A 6,728-nucleotide genomic window follows, 5' to 3' on the forward strand; every position below is an offset into this window, starting at 1 on the left:
TTGAAACACTCCAGCCAGCTGCTTCACTACCATATCTGATCTTTGCTCCTATCATAGCTTTCAGCAAACTTTTTCCTTTCCACTCACATACCACCTTAAGCAATCCCTATACCATAAGGGCTCTGTGATTAGTAAAGAATTGCTTAAGGTGGTATGTGGGTGAAAAAAAAGGTTTGAAAACCGCTGTTTTAATCGTACTTAATTGACTCGTTATGTGCATGGCTTCATAACTCCAAGGAAATGGATAAATGACAATTTTTATCAAGCAAAATACTTCAGAAAGAATTTGGTCTAGAGCAATGGTTCGCAACCTTTTTTCCCCCCCCACTCACATACCGTATATGTGAGTGAAAAGAAAAAGTTTGAAAGCCACTGATTTAGACCATAGATTTCTGGGCTATTCTTGAGCTGCTGGATCTCTGACACTTTTTCCACTCATCAACACTTCTTTTCCAGACTTTTCAGTTTATCTCAGCGTTCAATAACGTGCAGAGCTATTTCTTTTCTTTTGAGTGGATTGCGCTTGTGATTAATTAGCTCCTGGATTTTCTAGCCATTCTTCTGAAACTAGTCCTTATATTTACTGATAGAGAGGCCAAGAGGAATGGTTACCATAGTGGTTAGTACAACGCTGTTACAGTGCCAGCGATCAGGACTGGGGTTCGAATCCAGCGCTGTCTGTAAGGAGTTTGTATGTTCTCTACATGCCTGCATGGGTTTCCTCCAGGTGCTCCAGTTTCCTCCCACTGTTCAACAATGTACAGTGGTTGTAGGTCAATTGGGTGTAATTGGGAGGCACGGGCTCGTGGGCCGAAAGGGCCTGTTACTCTGCTGTAGGTCTAAAAAAAACTGTAAGGAGGTTGTACATTTTCCCTGTATCTGTGTTCCTCTGATCTTCCAAAAATATACCGGGGTTGTAGGTCAATTGGTTGCAATTGGGTGGCATGGGCTTGTGGAGCAAAAGAACCTGTTCAAATTTTCTTCACGTGTGCTAATTGTGGTGGATTTCAGTGCAGTCCAGAGGCTGTGAAGCTGAGGGTTAAAATCAAAGCAAATGCAAATGCTGAAAATCTGAAATAAAACCAGAAAATGCTTGAAATACACAGTGGGACAATAAGCATCTGTAAAACAGAGTTAATGGTTAATGTACTTTGGTAGTTTCATTGGATCTAGATTTCAGCAAAAGAATAAGGTGCAGCATTTAGTGCTAACAATCCAGAACCAATCTCTAGCCAAACGATATGTGGACAGGAACACAGAAGGCTGTAGGAAGTGGCAGACATAGCTTCTTGCATTACTCGCTCCAACATCTCATCCATTGCAGACATCTATGTGAGGCTCTGCCTCAAGAAGGCAGCCAATATCATAAAGCATCCACATCACCCTGGACATAACCTCTTCTTGTTGCTACCTTCAGTCAGAAGGTTGAGCAGCCTGAGGTCCAGCAACTCTAGATTCTCAAATAGACTTTTTTGAATTTCCCTGAATTACTCCACAACCACCCAATGATCAGTCTACACTATTGATTGAACCATTATTTACACTAACTTCAACTGATGAATCTCTCCTTTTTCATTATTATCTATTTTTCTGCCTTAAGAAGCATTATGGTAATTTAGTTTATCCTATTTTTGTTGGTGTATGTTATGCACCTGAATGTTGGTGCATCTGTATAGTATTCTTACATATATCAAACTCGCAAATCATATCACATTCTATCACATCATATCATATATCATAAATTGAGGAAAAGAGTCAGGAATTGAAAAGTAATCTCCCAGACACAGCTGGAAGCAAACCTGTATATACATCGTAGGAGGTTTTTTGTGCTAGCTTTCATTTATCGGTTATAAATATTGCTATTGGACATAAATAGGTCTTTCTATCTGCTGAGATTTAACTACGGTAGCTAAAACCACATTGCCAGTCAGGATAGAGTTGGAAGGAACTTAGCTACTGACTGTTTAGACAGGATCAGAATAGCATCCAACACATTAACCGCAAGTCGACTTCTAATGCAATGAATCAAGAGGACTAGTCCTTGCTATAATTTGTGCCCATATATCAGTAAATGGCTGAGAGTGCAAATTGATCACACTGTAGCAAGGAAATAAAGGCCTCTGGGAAATTAGAACCACATCCACCAAATAAGTTGATGGATTGAATAATAACAGCAAAACGATTGGAAAGATATGCATATTTGTTTGGTTTGATATCAAAACAGAATTCAGTAAAGGAGAAAAAGAGAAACAGAAAGAAAAATCTCCCAACTTTTGAAATTAAGATTCAAAATGATTTACAATCCCAGAGCTGCTACTTGGAAGCAATTAATAACCACCACAATGGTTATGTTTGATATTATCAAATCAAGTTTATTATCATCTGATTGCATAAGTTCAACCTGATGAAACAGTGTTCTCCAGCTCTCGGTGCAAAACACGCAAACACACAACCAGGCGTAGCACATGTACAGACAAAAAAAATACACATGCAGGGCAAGTATTAATATATACAAACAAATAAATATCGTTTCATGAATATGAAAGTGTCGGATGGTTAATGTGAGCACTTTCTTTGGTCGTTCAGCATTCTCACTGCCCAAGGGAAGAAGGTGTTCCTCCACCTGGTGGTGCTGGCTCTGATATTCCTGTATCTCTTTCCTGATGGAAGCAGCTGAAAGTGGTTGTGTGCAGGGTGGAAGGAGTCCTCAATGATTTTGCTCACCCTCTTCAGAAATTGACCTGGTAGATTATGTTGATGGGGGAAGGGAGACTCCAGTGATCCTCTCTGCCACAAATGATTGACCTCCATTTCTCTACAGCAACTGTACCATACTGTGATGTAACTAGCCAGAAGGTGTTGTGTCCACAATAGATCACTAGTTAAGTGAACTCCAAGGAACTTGGTGCTCTCCAATCACTCCACTACAGAGTTGTTGGAGTATAGTGGAAGGTGGTCATCTCTGGTCCTCCTTAAGTCCATGGTCATCTCCTTCATCTTGTCCATTTTGAGACTCAGGTTGTTATTCTTGCATTACATCACAAGATTTTCCACCTCCTCTCTTAACGTGACTCATCATTGTTGCTGATGAGGCCGACTACTATTTTGAGTCATCTGTAAACTTGATGGCACTGTTGGAATTGGATCTGGTGATGTAGTCGTGGGTCAGTCACATGATCAGGAGTGGACTGATCACACAGTAATGAGGTGTACCAGTGCTCAGCAAGATGGTGTTCGACATTCTGCCACCGACCCAACAGAGTCTCATCTTTCTGTTTGGAAGTCCAGAATCCAAATACAGAGAGGGGTGTTGAGTGAGAGGGGTTATAAGACTGAACTTTGGAGGGGAATTACTTTTGTGATATTCTATCCAGATACTGTAATTCCATAACATTTCAAATGTGATGCAGTCAATAAAATATTTTTTTATTAATTTAATGTCAGAACAACTGTTTGATATTGGCATTTAGCCACTTATTTACATTTCATCCAAATTTGATTCAATGAACTGGTAGAGGTACAGATGTTCTAATTCCTCTCTCTCAGGATCTCATTTGCACAAATTATTTGAGGTGGGAAATTACTTGGGAGAAAATGTACCAGGGGTGTGGGTCATTTGGGTTTAATTGGGGAGCATTGGCTTGTGGCCTGAAAGAGCCTGTTACATGCTATATGTCTAAATTAAATTAAATCAGAATTAAAATAAGTTGCAGCATTTTTTAAAACCAAAAATAGACTTTATTCACAATAAATTATTAACAAAAGGAAAATTGTTCAAGGTCTCTTCTCATCCTTGATAGCCGTACATTTCTATTACTGTTCATTGTTACATTTGTTAAAGTCATTCCTAAAAACATATATATTGGGACCATACTTTGGGCAAAAAATGCTCCCAGAGCACAGCTCTTTAAACTCTATACAAATGAAGCAATAATGAAATACTTTGGCATGGTTTATGTTCTAAAAGAAACCACAAAGATCTCAGCCGCACTGTGTGTGGAACTCTTGTAATGGAACACTTGTAATACAAAACAGAAAGTTTCCCACTCGCTGCACATGGACATGCAAAGCAGCGATTCTTATCTGCTGAAAGAACATCAGTTTGATTGCTTCTTTGTCAAACATAAAGTGCCAACTCTGTCTCACATACTTCAATGTTTGTATATACACCAAGAGTAAAATGCATGTGAAATAATCTCCCCTCTACAGCCAGATTGTTTTACTATCAGCTGAAACGAGGCTGACACTCCAGTACAATTCTCAAGGAGTTTTGAGCTTTTGGAGGTACGATGGAGATGAAGCAGCGAAATTACAGGATTACTAATCCAGGCACGTGCAACCTGAGCTTCCACTCCATCCTGGCAGCTGTGGAATTTAAATTCTGGTTAATGACTTGAATGAACAAAAAAAGTCATCAGTAATGATGTTCTTGAAACTGCTGGACTGTTGCAAAAAAAGCACAATTGCTTCTCTCCTGCCTTTCAGGAAAGGAAATGCGACCTCTTGACCTGGTACCTAGTTTGGTTTATCAGGGCCATCAAAGGGAATGATTCTTAAAAACATCCCTTGAAATTGCTGAACAAACCAAATCAAAGCCAAATAAGGATGGGTAGTAAGAGAATAGAAAGAGTGCTACCTCCTGCTTGAGATATTCAACCAAGATTTTAGATGGCTGTAAAATATCCAGTAGTATAATTTAAGGAAATTCTGGGCAATATTTTTTCTTCAACCAATACCTAATACTCATGATCTGGCCATTTATTTTACTGCTGTTTGATCTTGGTGCAGACAATCTGGTATCTTTTCTTAGATTATAACCAATCATTCATCAGCAGATATAAAGTAGTTTGTGGCCTTCTGAGAACATGTCATATGTGTAAAAGTTTATTTCCCCCCGAGACAGTAGTAGAAACAGAATCGCAAACAGATTTTAAGAGAAGTTACACAACGTCTGCAGACACCATGGTTGAAGTAAAAACACAATACTGGAGAAATTCAGCAGGGGACTTCATAGAGCAAAGATACATAACCAAAGTATTGGGTTCAAGGTATGAAAAAGAGACATGGTTAAAAATTACAAGATGGAAAATGTTTAGAGAGAGCACAGAAGGCTGAGTGCTCAAATATCACAACTGTTTTAATTTGAATTCCGCTCTGCAGCCTTTATACCTGTCTCAGGTCCTGCCCCCAATGTCCTAGCACTTGCGTCACAATGACCACAAGTGCGCACGCACCCTTCCTGTCCGGACCGGAAGAGATGATCCGGTGATGCCATCCTTGCCGTGGCTGTCCCGCCGACCACATGTGACAAGTGGGGCCGATTTGCCACCACAAACGTGCGTTATCACAATGTGGTAGAGACAGGGGAAGCACAAATAATTTTTGAGCATGGGTCCAGGAGCAACGCCCAGGTGACTGGTCTGTAAAATGTTGGTTTCAATATGATTTTTACTGCTTGCACAACAATTTCAAATGCAGAAAGTTCTGTGATAATAGATTGCCCCAATAATATTGTGAAACACTTTGCTTGAGCAACTCCTGTCCTAACAGCATAACCATAGAATTTTTTTTACCAGACCCGCACTTGATTAGAAGATGCAGTTTGTTTTTGTAGTGCGACGGTTGATGAGATGGGGTTGAAACCCACACTTCTGTAATCAGCAAGGATGTTTAGATGTAGAGTTATCAAATCACAGAATAACATGTGCTGGTTGATAAGATAACATTTGTGGGAAAAAAAGAAAAGTACTCACTGTTAAGTGACCCAACTCTGCGTTATTAATCTTTGGCACACATATATGTTGGATGTTTGAAACAAGGAAGAAACCTTGTGTAGAATTAATTTTGTTTCTCTTCTGTTAATACCTACTAATACACTGCCCTTTCTATTATCTCATCGAAAATCTGATTCAAAATAAGGAATCATTTCATGTGAAGCATATTTTAAAGGGCATGGATGTAAAGAAATAAAAATAACCATTTATGTATCCTCTATCTTGACTTCAAAACATTGCAGAGCACTTTACAACTAATTAAATCTTTTGATGTTGTTCATTATTTTTAACATTACTTGAACAACCTGGACTCAATGGCAGACTGAGTCATTTTCTGGGATTCCAATGAGCAAATATGCAGCCAGTACATTTTTTCATTTAGTGATGATAAACCTTATAAGGGAGCCATATACCTTGAACTCACACTTTGCGCTGAATGAGCTGACATTTTTTCAGATCAAGACTTCCAGTTCTTGTTTGCTTGAAATTGAAATAAAATGGCTAAAGTGTAGGAAATTAGACTGCTGTCCAATACTTATCATTGCCTCAAAACAACTTTCTGAGAAATGAATACTTTGATCCATGGAGTATCAGTGCCAGCACCACCAGGCTGAGGAACAGCTTCTTCACACAGGGCAGTGAGAATGGTGAATGACCAAAGGAATTGCTCACACTAACCATCTGAGACTCTCTATTCACAAAACAATATTTATTTTTTTGTATATATGAATACTTGTCCTGCATATGTATTGTTTGCTTGTATGTGTGTTGTGTCTGGTTGTGTGTTCACATGCTTTGCACTGAGGTCTGGAGAACACAGTTTTGTCAGGTTCTAGTTGTGCAATCAGATGAAAATAAACTTGAAGTAAAACACAAAACTATGCAGACACTGTGGTTGAAGTAAATACATAAAGCTGGAGAAACTCAGCATGTCAAACAGTGTCCTTTATATGG

Source organism: Narcine bancroftii, chromosome 2 (assembly GCF_036971445.1).
Source record: "Narcine bancroftii isolate sNarBan1 chromosome 2, sNarBan1.hap1, whole genome shotgun sequence".
Taxonomy (NCBI): Eukaryota; Metazoa; Chordata; class Chondrichthyes; order Torpediniformes; family Narcinidae; genus Narcine; species Narcine bancroftii.